This window comes from Chiloscyllium punctatum, chromosome 8 (genome assembly GCF_047496795.1).
Source record: "Chiloscyllium punctatum isolate Juve2018m chromosome 8, sChiPun1.3, whole genome shotgun sequence".
Taxonomy (NCBI): domain Eukaryota; kingdom Metazoa; phylum Chordata; class Chondrichthyes; order Orectolobiformes; family Hemiscylliidae; genus Chiloscyllium; species Chiloscyllium punctatum.
The window spans coordinates 97,965,688-97,983,439 of record NC_092746.1 but is presented as its reverse complement, the minus strand read 5'-3'; the positions used below and the strand labels follow the sequence as shown (position 1 = coordinate 97,983,439).

Sequence of the window (17,752 nt, the reverse complement as noted above, 5' to 3'; positions counted from 1 at the left end):
CCAGTCTGCAGCCATGGCTTCAACTTTCCTGTCATGTTGTAGGCTGACAGGGGCAGACTCCATAACTCCAACAGGATCTCAGATCAGGAAAGTCCTCACATCACTGTGCCAGGATAACCTCTATCCCCTCCACCATGTCAACAAATCTCCCTATGAAACACACACTGCAAAAGCAAATTAAAGTTATAGAATTCCCACAGTGCAGAAAGAGACCTATCAGGTCTCACCAACTCTCTAAAGAGTATTCTACCCCATCTCCACAAACACTACAGTTAACACGTATACTCCTCGACACTACAGGACAATATAGCATGGCCAATCTACCTAAACTATGTATCTTTGGACTGTGGGAGGAAACAAAACCCAGACAGACACAAGGGGAATGTGTGAACTCTACACAGACAGTTGGCCAAGGCGAGGGTCAAATTCAGGTCTCCAGCATTGCAAGATAGCAGTGCTAACCACTGTGCCACAATGCCACCAGCATAGTCAAGTCAAAAACTTCTCCATTGCAAGACAGGTGATGCTTTAACTTGCAATTGTTGGCATGAGTTGCTCAGGTTCTTAGGCTCGAGCTTAGCCTGTTAGCCAGGGAAGATGTTTGATATCCTAATCTGCAATATGTTAAAGCTTCTGGCACAGACGTGGACTAACCACTTGAACACCCTTCCAACATGGCACACTGCATGGCTCATGTCAGAGGCTAACACAGCAGTTTCACAGCTGTTACATTGCAGTATGGGTTTCTGGTAGTGACTCTAACAACATGACAGAGCCAATATTATATTTTTGCCTCAGTCCTATGAATGTTCATTCAGAATTTGTGGTCCAACTACACTGGCATACAGTAAATCTAACATACATGACATTCATTGACACATTTCCTTTCAAATTTATATTACTACACCAGCACAATAAATTTCCCTTTGCAAGGTTTTGCTTTTCATTGCCAAAAAAATGTACATGGAAATAAATTAATACGTTGCATTCCAGGATATTCCTAGAGGGTTAACCAGACATAAATTAATCAATTTGCTGCAACATCCGTTTAAACTGAATAGCCCATCCCTCCAGTGTTTCATTAAAAACAGATTTATAATTCAATAGATTGGAATTAGACTGATGTACATAATCACTTCTCCCAGTCCATGATACTTTATCAAAGAATGTAATGTGGGACTAGAAAAGGAATAACATACTTTGCATTCATGTAGACCCTTTCAAAATTTAAGTTGTTGCAACGAAAACAGAAATGCTTCAGTTCTGAAAAAGGCTCACTGGACCTGAAATTTAACTCTGTTTTCTCTCCACAGATGCTGCCAAACCTGCTGAGTTTTTTTCCCCAGCAATTTCTGTTTCTGTAACTGATTTCCAACATCCACATTACTTTCACTTTTTTTGTTTAGCATGTTGCAAAATGTCTTGCAGGCATTTAAGTAGTTTGGAAGTGTGGTCACCATTGTCATAAAGTAATTACAGCAGCCAGTTTGTGTAAAGCAAGGTGTGAGATAGGGACCAGATAATCTGTTGAAGAGTTTTGGGCAAGGGTTAGATATTGGCAAGTCTATTGGAAGAATATTCCTGTTTTTCTTCAACTTAATGCCAAATAAACTTTTCCACAAACTTGAAGAGAGCAGGTTTACTGTTTTACCCATCACTAAGACTGCGTATTTCCATATACGGTAGTGCAACATAACTATGTCTTTGTCTTTTAGGTGATCTGGGCATTTTCTTCTCATTTTGTTTGTTTCTTTAATTTCAACTTTTGTTTTTAATTTGAGCTAATGTATTCTGAGAAGGTGCCAGAGAGTGCAGACTCTGTACACTTTTCAATGAGTCCTGTACTCTTGTTCTCAGGTACATGTGACAATAAATTTAATCTAATCTAATGGAAAGCTTCAATTTTGCCTACTCTATCTAATTTGACTATTTTCAATGTACTTCTAAACAAAACCCACACATCTTACCCTCCATCAACTTCAAATCATCCTCCCCTTATTATTACTCACACCAAGTCATGTTCACTGATCAGCTCCATGCTCACTTAACCTATTGGCTCCCAGTTAAGTAATACCACAATTTGTTTTCATGCTTCTCACAAAACCTTAATTTTAGCCATTCCACTATTACTAGACATGGCTTCAGCTGCCAAGGCCCTCAGCTCTAGAATTCTCTCCCTTGAACCTTTTCAGTTCATACTCTGGCATTCCTACTTTAAGAGTTTAAAACCTACCTCCTTCAGTATGATTTTAACAATCTACACTAATATCTTCATAGTAATTTTTTTTAGAAAAGCTCCCGTGAAGCATCTTGCAATGAATGATTACATTAAAGGGGCTACGTAAATGTAAAGTGTGGATATGTTGATAAACAGCCTTTCAGTATTGCACTGTTTCCAATAATGTAGTCAATGTCAATGTAAGATTTGAACTCACAAACACTTTGACTCAGCGACAAACATGCTTTGAGCACATGGCTTAAGAAATGATTCATAAGTACCTAGAATTACCATTCAACTTGAATTGAATCTGTTGGGTTGGATCAGATTGACAGCTTTGTTCAATTGGTGAACACCCCCATCTGGGCGAGAAAGCTGTGGATTTAATGTTTGAGTGCAAAATCTAAACTCTTCGCTGTTACTAAGTGTGTGCTACTTGGTTGAAGTTGTCCTTCTTTTGAAAGGAACATTGAACAATAGTTCCATCTGCTAGTTTTGTAGGAAGATTCAAAGGAAACTAGAGAATTCTCCAAATGTCTTGAGCCACATTCCTCTTGTGGTCAACATCAAAAAGACACATTATTACAGATCAGATAAGACCATCAAACATGAGGGTACTGTTCCTTGTTACAAGGTCTCGACTTCTTGACTTTAAGATCAAACAGACAGAAGATGAAAGTATGACAAATAAGATCAGCTAAACAAAAAGAAAGGAAACCCAAAATGTCACTGAGATAATTGAAAAACATGCAATATTTTAAATGAACTTAGTCCACACAGTTAACTCAGAAAGAATTTGTTTCAGAGAATTTCTTTATGGTAAATAAAGGGACAGAAACATAATTCCAGTGAAATATTTTTCTTCATACTATGTTGCTCTGATGGTGCTATGAAAGACAGGCAATCTTCACACATACTGAGCACTGTATCTTGAATTAGGCCTGAATGATGGTAGGAAAATTGCTTGAGTTGGGTCAACTTAGCAATGGATTTGGTGCAGTTTTAAGTTCACCGGAAAATTTATAACTGTCAATGAGTTCTCATACAAAGGGTTTCATGTGCCCAACTCTTTTCTACTATGGCTCAGCTCATAGCACTCTCACCTCTATGTATGTTTATATACTGTGCCAGAGAGTTTAACAATCTGTGGCAATAGAGAGGGGGTGCTTCAGTGACAGAACTGCTGCCATTCAGACGAGATGTTAAACTAAGACATTATCTGTTTACTCGGTGGCATAGCAGAATTTATGGTACTATACTGGAGACAAGCACAGGAATTAGTCACATTGGCCAGAACAATATTTAATCCCAAATCAACACCACAAACAAAACAGATTACCTCAACATTAAGCTGTTATTGCTTGTGGGATCCTATTACATCCCAATTGGCTGCTGCATATGCTCCAAAACAACAGTGAGAAAATGTCAAAAAGTAGTTTACTGGTTACAAAGTGGTTTGGGAAATTGTGAAAGAGTTTACATAAATGTGCCAGTAAGCTATTTCAACTGTAATATGTACATTTCCCTGACAGGCGAGTGTTCCAGGGAAATTTATTGCACTGAAATAAAGTCAATGCTGAAGACTGTTTAGACCTTCTGGGACCTACAACAACCAGTAATATGGCTGCTGTAGTGTCGTGAATTTGAGGTCCTTTTGGACACACACATGCACACACGTACATGTACGTGCACTCACACAGACCAATATTTTCCAAGAATCTTCCTCATCCAATATATGCCTTGCTTCTGATTAAACCTCTATGTATGAAAAGTGAAGAATAAAATGCCTAAAAAATGCTGCAGTAGCAAAGCTGTGGTGTTTCTTCCAAGTTGCACACCACAACCACAAACTACATAAGATTTGCCAGGATAAATAATATATATAAAACTTAAAGCGATAATATTTCCTTCCTTTATTTTTTCTTGCACCGATTATTTCCCCTTATGTTTACATTTACTTGGATATGATTCCAAAGACACCCAGTTCTCTCAGTGTTTTCCTGAGCACATTATCCATTTCTAAGTTTTGATGGTGGTAGCAGCGCATTCAAGGGAAACAGTATTGCATATAATTCCACTCCAATCGAAGGGACGAAGTAGGAATTCTGGATGGTTCTCATCTCCCCAGCCTATATGTGTCATCAGTCTTCCTCATGCTTTCCCAATTTACGCCAACAAAATCACCAGAGATTTGGGTTCGAGCATTCTTGTGAGAAAACTCTGCTTTGATTTTGGAGGCTTCACTTTACAGTAAACTAAGCTCAAGTATTGCCAGCTCAAACAGCTCCAATCCTGTGTACCTGATGACACCATAAAGCCACAAGATGTAGGATCAGCACGAGGCCATTCATCCCATCAAGTCTGCTCCACCATTCAATAAGATCATGGCTAATCTGACAACCCTCAACATCACGTTACTTTTTGCCCATATCCCTTGATTCACGTACTGATTAAAAATCTGTTTATCTCACCTATGAATTCATTTAACAACCTAACAATCTGGTGCGAGACTCTGTCACAAGGGAGAAACAACATTTCTTCAACAACCCTCTCACTTCCTTGATAATCTTGTATGTTTCAATTAGGTGGCCTCTCATTCTTCTGAACTCCAATGAATACAAGCTCAACCTACTCAACTCTCTTCATAAGACAATCCCTTCATACCTGAGATACAATATAATACAATACAGCCCCACCAAGTCTGCATCAATTCCTTATCCTTATTTAGACCGCTACTAATTGCCTATAGGCAGTTTCTGTTCACCTCACTTTCATATGTCTATCAAGGTATATTTTAAACATTGCTAACATGACTGCTTCCACCACCACCATTAGCAGTGCATTCCAAGCGGGTAAAAACAATGACTACAGATCCTGGAAACCAGATTCTGGATTAGAGTGGTGCTGGAAAAGCACAGCAGTTCAGGCAGCATCCGAGGAGCAGTAAAATCGATGTATCAGGCAAAAGCCCTTCATTAGGAATAGAGGCAGAGAGCCTGAAGGGTGGAGAGATAAATGAGAGGAGGGTGGGGGTGGGGAGAAAGTAGCATAGAGCACAATAGGTGAACGGGGGTGGGGATGAAGGTGATAGGTCAGGGAGGAGGCTGGAGGAAGGTAGCAAAGAGTACAATGTGTGGATGGGGGTGGGATGAAGGTGATGGGTCAGAGAGGAGAGTGGAGTGGATAGGTGGGAAAGAAGATAGGCAGGTAGGACAGATCATAGGGATGGTGCTGAGCTGAAAATTTGGAACTGGGGTGAGGTGGGGGAAGGGGAAATGAGCATCTACCACTCTCTGTGTGAGAAACCTTTCCCACACTTCTCTGCTAAACGTTCCCCCTTTCACTTTGAACCTAAGCCTTCTTGTAGCTGACTTTTCCACCCTAGAGAGAAAGCATCTTGACTATCCACATTATTTATGCCTCTCCTAATTTTACAGATTCCTATCAGATCACCCCTCAGCCTCTGTCTTTCCAGTGAAAACAATTGGAGTTTATCCAACCACTCTTCATAACTGACTCCAGGCCAGGCAACATTCTGGTAAACCTTCTGTGCACCCTGTCTGAAGCATCAATATCCTTCTGGTAATGTGGCGACCAGAGCTGCACGCAATATTCGAAATGTGGATGAACTCACGTTTTACACAGCTGTAACATAACTTGTCAACTTTTATATTCAATGCCACAGCTGATGAAGACAAGCTTGCTGTATGCTTCTCTGACCACCTTAACCACCTGTGTTGCCACTTTCAGGGATCTGTTGACCTGTACATTCAGATACCTGTGTATATCAATGTTCCAAAGGGTCCCACTATGTATTGTATAATTCACACCTGAATTTGATCTTCCAAAATGCATCACCTGTTTAAATTCCATCTGCCACTTCCCAGTTCTGCAATTTGTTTATATCCTGGTATATCCTTTGACAATCTTCCTCATTATTTGCAACTCTGCCAATTTCAGTGTCATCCATAAACAGTGGTTAGCACTTCTGCCTCACAGCACCAGAGATCCTAGTTTGATTCCTGTCTTGGGCCACTGTCTGTGTGGAGTTTGCACATTCTCCCTCTGTCTGTGTAAGCTTCTTTCAGGTGCTCTGGTTTCCTCCCAAGATAGAACATAGAACATAGAACATAGAACATTACAGCGCAGTACAGGCCCTTCGGCCCTCGATGTTGCGCCGATCAAAGCACCCCTAACCTACACTAAGCCACTATCCTGCATATACCTATCCAATGCCCGCTTAAATACCCATAAAGAGGGAGAGTCCACTACTGCTACTGGCAGGGCATTCCATGAACTTACGACTCGCTGAGTGAAGAACCTACCCCTAACATCAGTCCTATATCTACCCCCCTTAATTTAAAGCTATGCCCCCTTTGATCTTCCTGATGTGTAGATCAGGTGAATTGGCCACATGCCAAATTGCCCTGTAGTGTTAGGTCCATTAGTCAGGGGTAATGGTAAGGTAATAGGGTCGGGGAATGTGTTTGGGTGGGTTAGTCTTCAGAGAATCGGTGTGGACCTGGGCCAAATGGCCTGTTTCCCCACTGTAGGGAATCGAATCTAAACCACTGACATTTTCTACCAGCACATTTATATATATTGCAAACAGGTCCCCGCACTGATCCCTATGGAACATCATTGTTACTGACCTTCATTCCGAAAAGCACTCTTCTACCTCTACTCTCTGTCTTCTACGACTAAGCCACATTTTGTAGCCATCTAGTTTTGTATCAATGTAGTGAACCTTCTTTTTGGATTGTGATAGAGTGCTAGTACATCTTTCCTTAGATAAGGGAACCAAAGCTATTCACAGTACTCCAGATATGATCTGACTCCTGCCTTATATAGTTACAACACCTCCCATTTTTATACTCCTTTCCCTTAGAAATAAAATTAAACAGTCCACTAGTAGCCACTGAACTTGGATGCCAGCTTTCTGCGATTTTTGCCTGAGAATCCCTAAACCCCTGCAGCTTTCTAAAATATTAAATAATTTTCAGCTCCTCTATGCATTCTGCCAAAGTTTACCACTTCACACTTTCCCACATTAACTTAAAGGTTTTGCCCATTCACGTAACCTGCCTCTATCCTTCTGTAATTTCTTTGTGTTATCCTCAGCATTTTACTTCCAATCTATTTTCTGTCATCCCAGAACCTGGTGATAATGCATTCACTTTCTTGCCAAGTAGATTGATGTCACCCTCCTTCATTAATATGAGCATACACACTGAGGAATGACCTACTTCTGTTTTATCTGTCTTCACCACTCAGCTGGGAGTTTCTCCTTTGGGAAGAGTAAAACTGGGTTAGTGTATGGCTGGCTGAAAGGTTTTGAGAGCCTTTTGATGCAGCTCAATATCGTTGGAAGAGGAAGCTGCAAATGTAGTCAAAATGGGGAAATACTTCTAAGAGCAATTGCAGGTCCTGTATGAGAAAGAGCAAAAATAAGAAAGTGTCCCATTGTGCTTGAATTGGGCTTGCATTGCCCTGAAAAGGTGAGGGCTGTTTTCAGATGAGCAGATATCGATAGATTACAAAAGAGAGATGTTACTTCTACTGATTGAGGGGTCGGGCACTAAGGAAATAGCCTTATTTTAAGAGACAGGGAGAAAGTGAGGACTGCACTTGCCAAACTCAGAAAGTGTGGCACTGGAAAAGCACAGCAGGTCAAGCAGCATCCGAGGAGCAGGAGAGTCAGATGAAGGGCTTATGCTCAAAACATCGACTCTCCGGCACCTCGGTTGCTGCCTGACCTGTTGTGCTTTTCCAGCGCCACCCCTTCCGATGCGATTTAAGAGACAGCAATGGCAGGTACACAAAGGATGCAGATCAGCTATGAATGGCTGAATAGACTCAGATGTACTCCTGTATGTAGGTTCTTGTGAATAAAAGACGCAAAAAGCAGGGAAAGAAAGATTATTAATCATGCAAATGAAATTGTTTGGTGCATGGTTATGTGGAGATGTGGTTATCCTGATGGTAAATGTTAAATATTTTCCAGCACTGCTCTCAGGTCCTATGTACAATTTTACTGATGTTAAGTGTTTTGCTGCCTATTCCATGACTGTTTGTAAATCTTTCTGACGTCCTGCAGCTTGTCAGAAAGGAAGAGGATTTTCTTCCTGCTGCTGAGATGTTTGATGATCATGTTCATGGCATCACCATATGATCTGGAGGACCTGGGCAAATCGGTGTTGCAAACACAATGAAAGGATCAATTTTCAGCAGCCAGCATCAATTAGTGCCTTTTCCCTTAAGATGTGTCACTCAATTAGTCAATGATCAACATCACTAGGTTGGCATAAGGCAATAGTTCTGAAAGGGTTAATATTGGAGACTGCATTAATCTCCACACAATCTAATGAGGACATAGGACATGGGTGCGGAAAAAGAGAAGTCTAGCTCAAAATCTCACTGGAGATGCATGTCTTATCATTGTCTCCTGCTACTGCAATTATGTCTAAATTAGCCAATGGCACTTCTGCCTTTTGCTGCCACAAAATAAACTCCATTTTGTTAAAATAATATTAAGACCCATTAGTTGTTCAAACTCCATATGTATTAACTAAAGCGGCCAATATACCTAGTATGGAAGGAGAATTGAAGGGCCCTTGAGGTGCAGTGGTAGTGTCCCTAATTCTGAACCAGGAGGTCTGGATTCAAGTCCTACCTATGCTATCGGTGGATTAAAATATGCCTGGATAGCATAATTAGGGAGAAAAAAAAACTGAACTCCTCCCCCAGTAGGGTGCTGCTTCTTCAAAATAGGGCTTTTTTTAAAGATAGTGTCCTTACTGTTGTGGTTCTGTTCGCCGAGCTGGGGATTTGCAGACGTTTCGTCCCCTGTCTAGGTGAAATCCTCAGTGCTTGGGAGCCTCCTGTGAAGCGCTTCTGTGATCTTTCCTCCGGCATATGTAGTGGTTTGAATCTGCCACTTCCAGTTGTCAGTTCCAGCTGTCTGTTGCAGTGGTCGGTATATTGGGTCCAGGTCGATGTGCTTATTGATTGAATCTGTAGATGAGTGCCATACCTCTCGGAATTCCCTGGATGTTCTCTGTTTGGCTTGTCCTATAATAGTAGTGTTGTCCCAGTCGGATTCATGTTGTTTGTCATCTGCGTGTGTGGCTACTAAGGATAGCTGGTCATGTCACTTCATGGCTAATTGGTGTTCATGGATGCGGATCGTTAGCTGTCTTCCTGTTTGTCCTATATAGTGTTTTGTACAGTCCTTGCACGGGGTTTTGTACACTACATTGGTTTTGCCAATATACCAACCACTGCAACGGACAGCTGGAACTGGCAACCGGAAGCGGCAGATTCAAACCACTACAAATGCCGGAGGAAAGATCACAGAAGCGCTTCACAGGAGGGTCCCAAGCACTGAGGATGTCACCTAGACAGGGGACGAAACGTCTGCAACACAAATTCCCAGCTCGGCGAACAGAACCACAACAACGAGCACCCGAGCTACAAATCTTCTCCCAAACTTTGAATAGTGTCCTTACCTTTGAGCAAAGAGGTCGGGATTTAATTCCTGCGTGTTCAAAAAATATCTAGGAGGAAAATTGAGAGGGCTGATATCCTTACAAAGCCTGGGTTTAATTCCAGCCTGCTCCAAAGAAATGACATAACATATCTGAACAGATCTGTGAAAATACCAAGAAGGAGTATTAATGTCAGCACTCTTCCCATCCACTAATGGATATAGATTTATTCTGCACTGCATACAATTAGGACAGGAAAGTGTTTGGCTATTATTTATGCCAAAACTGACCTCTGCATGTTCACTTAGATTTTGAATGAGGACAGAATAGGAATTGGTTGCCACATAGTTTCTGCATATAACAATCATCTCAATCTCCATTCCACCACATTAGAAAATGCGAAAATGAGTTTCTCAGTGACGTGTGTAAATTTTGGATAATTTCAGCTCCTTGTACACTTGGGGCAATAAGCTAGCATGTGTCAGCCACATGAGGGGAAGAGGAGAGAGAAATAAAAAGGGCTTTCAAACACTTTTCCATGTTGACAATGGTGTACAGTTCCAATGCACCACTTGCGTGGAAAACCCCAGCTGCATGTTATAGAAACTACACTTGCACTTCAGTCAGTGGATGCGAGATTTGAGTGGCTACTGGTAGGGCGGGACGATCCAGGATGTCACCAATCTGTCGCTGAGCTGTGAGCTGAAATTCTGTCACCAAAGTCCTTTGATATATTCCTTCTCATTTGAGAAAAGACTCCAACAGAATGTGACAAATTGAATTTGTAATTTGTCAAGAAATAAATTGGGCACCCAGCCATTATGGTATCAAGAGTTTTTCTTATTTCAATTCATTTCTTTTCCTTTTGGAAAGTCTCCTTAAAAAAAAAGTACAGGCATATGTTTGGATAATATTCTTCCCCTATGTAAATGATTGCTGCGTTTATACATCTGAAACCATTCTTATCCATCAGGGTGGGTGGTCCTACAATGGTTGTCATCTGCTGACGGAACTACAACTACTCAAGTTTTTTTTAAATTCTCAGTTTTTAAAAATTAAATACATTGTTTATTTATCCATCAGTTCTGACAGTCTTATAAGTTTGGGCAGGAAGGTAGTTTCCTGCCATGGGCTGTTTTCCTTGGCAGGTGGAGCTTTGTGGTGAGACAACTGAGCGTGCATTCATTTCCCGAATATTGCAGTGAGTCCAGTGGTCGGGGGTGGGGGGGTTGAAGGACCGGCCAGTACCTAAAAGGATCGGATTTTCAAGATTGGAGTGTCTGTCTTGCAATAGCATGCCAGAATGCCCTTTTCTCAGTAGGAAAATGCATAACTTTGATGACTATGGTTTGAATAGAATGTACATGTATTTGGAAAGGCAAGGACTGATTAGAGATAGACAACATGGCTTTGTGCGTGGGAAATCATGTCTCATAAACTTGATTGAGTTTTTGAAGAAGTAGCAAAGAAGATTGATGAGGGCAGAGCAGTAGCTGTGATCTATATGGACTTCAGTAAGGCGTTCAACAAGGTTCCCCATGGGATACTGATTAGCAAGGTTAGATCTCATGGAATACAGGGAGAACTAGCCATTTGGATACAGAACTGGCTCAAAGGTAGAAGACAGAGGATGGTGGTGGAGGGTTGTTTTCAGACTGGAGGCCTGTGACTAGTGGAGTGCCACAAGGACAGGTGCTGGGTCCTCTACTTTTTGTCATTTACATAAATGATTTGGATGCGAGCATAAAAGGTACAGATAGTAAGTTTGCAGATGACACCAAAATTGGAGGTGTAGTGTACAGCAAAGAGGGTTACCTCAGATTACAATAGGATCTTGACCAGATGGGCCAATGGGCAGAGAAGTGGCAGATGGAGTTTAATTCAGATAAATGCGAGGTGCTGCATTTTGGGAAATAAAATCTTAGCAGGACTTATACACTTAATGGTAAGATTCTAGGGAGTGTTGCTGAACAAAGAGACCTTGGAGTGCAGGTTCATAGCTCCTTGAAAGGAGCTATGTAGGCTACTGTTGGAATATTGCTCGCAATTCTGGTCTCCTTCCTATCGGAAAGATGTTGTGAAACTTGAAAGGGTTCAGAAAAGATTTACAAGGATGTTGCCAGGGTTGGAGGATTTGAGCTGTAGGGAGAGGCTGAACAGGCTGGGGCTGTTTTCCCTGGAGCATCAGAGGCTGAGGGGTGACCTTATAGAGGTTTACAAAATTATGAGGGGCATGGATAGGGTAAATAGTCAAAGTCTTTTCACTGGGGTTGGGGAGTCCAGAACTAGGGGGCATAGGTTTAGGGTGAGAGGGGAAAGATATAAAAGAGACCTAACGGGCAACTTTTTCACACAGATGGTGCTGCAGGTATGGAATGAGCTGCCAGAGGAAGTGGTGGAGGCTGGTACAATTGCAACATTTAAGAGGCATTTGGATGGGTATATGAATCGGAAGGGTTTGACGGGATATGGGCCGGGTGCTGGCAGGTGGGACTAGGTTGGGTTGGGATATCTGGTCGGCATGGACAGGTTTGGCTGAAGGGTCTGTTTCCATGCTGTACATCTCTATGACTCTACGACTCTATGTGTAGACAATGTAAGAACTATACAAATCCCTCCAGTGTGCATACGAGCATGTTGTAAGTAGAAATAGAGCATGGCCTTAGCTGTATGTTGAATTAAAGGGAAAACTTGACTTCAAATCATGCAAACTCAGGATGTGGGCCAAAAGACTTTACGGTGGATGAAGTATGTTTTTAAAGTGTAATCAATGTTAAAATGTAAGAAATGCAGCAGAACATTTCTTCACAAAGAAGAGCTCACAAACTGTAATATAATAGTGAAGAGATAACCTGTTTTAGTGGTGTTGATTAAAGGATACATTGTTGACCTAGTTACCAGTGAAATGATCTTTGTCGCAGTGAGAACATGGTGAGTATGATGTCTGCATATCTCCAAGGTAAAACCCACAACATACTTCTTCAACATGGTGCCGCAGGATCTTTGACGTCCAACATGGAGTGTCACTTAAAGTCATGAAATTACAGACAGCGATATCAGAGGATGGTGGTGGAGGTTGCCTTTCAGACTGGAGGCCTGTGACAGTGGTGCGCTACGAGGATCGATGTTGGGTTCACTGCCTTTCATCATTTATATAAATAATTTGGATGTGAACATAGGAGGTACAGTTAGTAAGTTTCCAGGTGACACCAAAATTGGAGGTGTAGTGGAGAGCGAAGAAGGTTACCTCATATTACAATGGAATGTTGATCAGATGGGCCAATCGACTGAGGAGTGGCAAATGGAGTTTAATTTAGATAAGTGCGAGGTGCTGCATTTTAGAAAAGCAAATCAGACCAGGATTGACACACTTAGTGGTAAATTCCTGGGGAGTGTTGCTGCACAAAGAGACCTTGGAGTACAGGTTCATAGCTCCTTGAAAGTGGAGTTGCACGTAGATAGGATAGTGAAGAAGGTGTTTGGTATGCTTTCCTTTATTAGGCAGAGCATTGAGTATAGAAGTTGGGAGGTCATGTCATGGCTATACAGGACATTGGTTAGGCCACTTTTGGAATATTGTTTGCAATTCTGGTCTCCCTCCTTTTGGAAGGATGTTGTGAAACTTGAAAGGATTCAGAAAAGATTTACAACAATATTGCCAGGGTTGGAGAATTTGAGCTATAGGGAGGAGAGGTTGAACAGGCTGGGGCTGGTTTCCCTGAAGCGTCAGATGCTGAGGGGTGACCTTGTAGAGGTTGATAAAATCATGAGGGACATTGATAGGATAAATAGGCAAGGTATTTTCCTTGGGGTGGAAACTCCAGAACTAGAGGGGAACTTAAGGTGAGAAGGGAATGATTTAAAAGGGACCTAAGGGGCAATTGTTTCATGCAGAGGGTGGTGCATTTATGGAATGAGCTGCCAGAGGAATTGGTGGAAGCTGGTACAATTACAACATCTAAAAGGCATTTGGACGGGTATATGGAATAGGACCTGTTCAGTGGGATATGGACCAAGTACTGGCAGATGGGACTAGATTAGGTTGGGATATCTGGTCGGCATGGATGAGTTGGGCCAAAGGGTCTGTTTCTGTGCTGCACATCTCTATAACTCTGTTTTGCTTAACTGGCCAGTGCCAATGTTTACATGCCCCTTCCTATTACATGACTTGTCTTGCTTTTCATAGTCTCCCTATTGTGTGGAAGCAGGCCATTTGGCAGTGCTAACCACTTGGTCACCATGCTATCCCAGGCTCACTTCTTGATTCCCCAAAACCTGTCCATGACCAGTAAGGCACAGCTCATGAGTTTGATGGATTAAATTTTACTTGCATTGATGAATGTGGCTTCAATAATACTCAAGAAACCTGATATAATCCAAGACAAAACAACCTGCTTGACTGGCATTGTACATCACTTTAATCCTTAATTCCCTCCATTATCATCAAAGAACATAGACAGCTCTGTGTACCATATAGACAATACAGTACAGCAACTTGTCAAGCCTCCATCAACACACTTCCCAAACAAACACACTTGCAAGAATAACAGCAGTAGAAATAAAAATCTATTCTCACTGTTCACAATGGTGAAACAGGATCTAGAAACAACTGAGAGAGGATAAAGAATTTCAATTTGTGTGTGTGGGATACTAATTGGAGGTCCAAGCTAAGTTCAGAATACAAACTGGGCCAACATGAGCCATTAGTTTTCATAAGAACCTCAATGGGAGTATTACTATCTGCATGTTCCCCTCCTGTCTTGGCACCAACTCACAATTCCTGGGTCAATCTCCTGGAACTCCCTTTCTAAAAGCTCTGGGGATATGTACACAACACAAGAATTGTAGTTCGAGAAGACAGCTCATCATCACCTTGTTAAGGTCAATTAGGGTTGGGTTACAAATGCTGCCCTAACTGGCTACACCCACATCTTGCGAAAGAATAAAAAAAGGCTAGTATTTCTCCCCGAAGCAAGGTCATCATAGAGCAGTTCAATTTATTGATCACATTTATTTTGTTAGATCTTGCAGTCTGCAAAGATGCCGCAGCATATTCCAAGATAACATTTATTATACCACAAAGAAACAAACTTAAACAATGACCTCAAAGACGTGTTAAGATACAGAAGAAATGCAGATACTTTTGTTTTTAACCCAGACATTGATGTACAATGACATCAGTGGATTAGGACGTGTGATCCTTAAGCAATAGAAAGAATTAATCTGAAGCAAAGCATTCAACCTATTTACCACATTTACTAAGTTTAAAATTGGCACCTGGCAAATGTTGCCAAATGGTAAGAATTATACCTTGTTGTGAAATTGACTTTGAAATTGCTTGTTGGTGACCTTATGTCCTGGTACTGGCAGTGCCAAATTTAAAGTCCAGAAGTCATTGTAAAGCTGAACTAGCTCAAAAATAAGACAATGTTTATTGAGCTTCTTATGAATCCAAATGTCTCACATTGGGGCATTTTAGATTCTGAACTTAGCTTGGATCTCCCCTCTAATGTACCACACACATCTATTAAAATTCTTTGAGTTTTCTCTATTATCTTCGCATTGAAATTTATCATGCTGAACAGCCAGAGCAGATTGTTATTGTTGGCTTTATTTGAAACCTCAACTATTTATGTTTTTGGAAAATGTTCTGACAGGTTCAAGCAGACTTTAACCTTTCTTCATATTTTTAAAGGATTCTATGACAGTAAAAGTCGCACCCACCTGTGACAGCGTCTGACTGAGTTTGACCTTGATGTGGCCCAGAATTGAATTTGAAGACTGCTTTCAATCAATAGCTAACCGAGAGCAGATCCCCTGCAGAAAGTTGAAATGAGTTAGGGTACAAAGAGTTGAAAGTCTGACTGTGCATCACTGAGGGTCTGTTTGCATTGTGATCATTCGGTTTGGATCAGAATCTTCCAGCTTGAACACACTTGCAAGCTTTACCATTACCTCTGACCCATGTCAGTTTATGAAGAAAGCTGCAACAGGATTAGATTACAAGCTTCAAACATTTTTTAGTGCTTTTAGTACTTCAATCATTTGTATTTGCGCGCGCAGGCAGTTTGATTTGCTTCTGTCAGTTTATTCATATCAATCAGGATGACTGTGTAAGGGAAGAAATTTAGGGACAAGAATAAGGACCAAACAAACACATTCTTTTTGATAAGAATTCAAACCTGCATTTGCAACTCCTTGATCTGTTAACTCGAGAAATGTAACTTCTTCAGGCGTACCGACCATTCAAATAATCACAGCTGATAACTTATTCGTTCAGGGTCATATATCCTTCTTGTCCATGCCAACCAGTTATCCCAAACAAATCTGGTCCCTTTTGTCAGCATTTGACTAAAATCTCTCTAAACTCTTCCTATTTGTATACCCATCCAGATCCCCTTAAAGGTTGTAATTATACCAGCCTCCACCACTTTCTCTGGCAGCTTATTCCATGCATGTATCACCCTTTGCGTGAAACGTTTGTATCTTAGGTCCATTTTAAATCTTTCCTTTCTTACCTCAAACCTATGCCCCCTAGGTTTGGACTCCCCCACTTTGGAAAAAACACCTTGGCAATTCACCTTATCCCTTCCCCTCTATAAAGCCTTCGATGCTCCAAGGAAAATAGCCCCAACCGATTCAGCCTCTCCCTAAATCTCAAACACTCCAGGGCTGGAAACATCCTTGTAAACCTTTTCTACAGCTTTTCAAGCTAAACAATATCCTTCCTATAGTTGGGAGACCAATGTCCCCTCCAGCCACAACATGACACCCCAATTCCTCTTCAATGCACTGATTAATAAAGGCAAGTGTACTAATTGGGGAAAAAATACTTCCTTCTACTCTGATTCTCTATTCCACATTATAATTTTTAAAATTTTTCCTTTTGCAGTTTGAACACTTCACCCTCTACACTCTATAATTTTGAAACGCACACTTTTTGGCAGCTAAATTCTAAACACATTTTCATCACATTCAGAAGAGTCTACTGACCTTAAAAAATTTTGGGCGAGACTGGAATACTGGAGATCCCTTCTGAGTTTTGATAAGTTGAAGTTCGATTAGAGGGAAAGGTGGCATGTTGTGAGGTTGAGGATTGAAGAGAATCCAAGCCTAACCGAACTTGCCAGAGTTTAGAGTTTAAGTTCAAACAGATTCTCTTTTCATTTGGGTGTTGCAAGAGTTTGACCTCACACTCCAGGATGCACTATTTGATGGAATTGATGCAAATATTCTTCAATAGAGGTGAAGGAAGAGTTAACTGTCATGATAAAATCTTTATTAAGTCCTTGCTTTTTAAAAAAGTTTAGCTTCCTTTTATATTTGTATAGCTTCTGAATTGTGCACATAGTACAGATTTGCTTTGATAAGTCAGAGGATAAAATGAGCTTTGGAAGTGGACTGGGGCGTGAGTTGGCTTCAGGGGTTTAAGGAGTCCTTGGGAGTATTTGGGGTGCTGTCAGGAGACTGTGGAGTTAGGGAGGACTGAGTTGAGCGGGGGCTTTCTAACCAGCTCACCACAGAACTCATCCACCCTCGTTTCCTTCTCGCCGAACTAGCCTGAAGCTTTTTGCTGCCACCACAAAAATCTTGCGATTGTTGTCAAAGTGGATTTGGCAATTTGAGACATTTCCTGACTCAAGTTATCTGTTTCAGTAGTGAAACCCAACATTCACTATTTGCATGTTCACGGTCGTAGAATTCCTACAGTGTGAAAGCAGGCCATTCAGCTCATCGAGTCTACTCCAACCCTCTGGAGAGCATTCCACCCCACCTCTGCAACCGCCATGGCCAATTCACCTAACCTGCACATCTTTGGACTGAGAGAGGAAACCGGGGCACCCAGAAGAAACACACGTAGACACGGGGAGGATGTGCAAACTCCACACAGACAGTCACCCGAGGTTTAAATTGAACCCAGGCCTTGGCGCTGTGAGGCAGTAGTGCTAACCACTGAGCCACCATGCCACCCAGTAAGAAAGTACAGAAGGAAGTCATTCCATGGCAGTTATTAGAAAGAGCTCTCTGATTATTTCCAATCTCCTGT

The 17,752-nt window shown here is 41.4% G+C and overlaps 1 long non-coding RNA gene across 1 annotated transcript in view; it reads right to left on the bottom strand.

Annotated features, from left to right (window-relative positions):
• Nucleotides 1–16,758, bottom strand: part of LOC140480264 (uncharacterized) — a 45,149-nt gene extending 28,391 nt beyond the window's left edge. The window contains exons 1-2 of the long non-coding RNA XR_011961239.1: nt 16,699–16,758; nt 15,430–15,522 (exon numbers count right to left, since the gene is read on the bottom strand). This is a non-coding gene — a long non-coding RNA (uncharacterized lncRNA). The remainder of the gene's footprint in view (nt 1–15,429; nt 15,523–16,698) is intronic.
• Nucleotides 16,759–17,752: the final 994 nt, after the last annotated feature.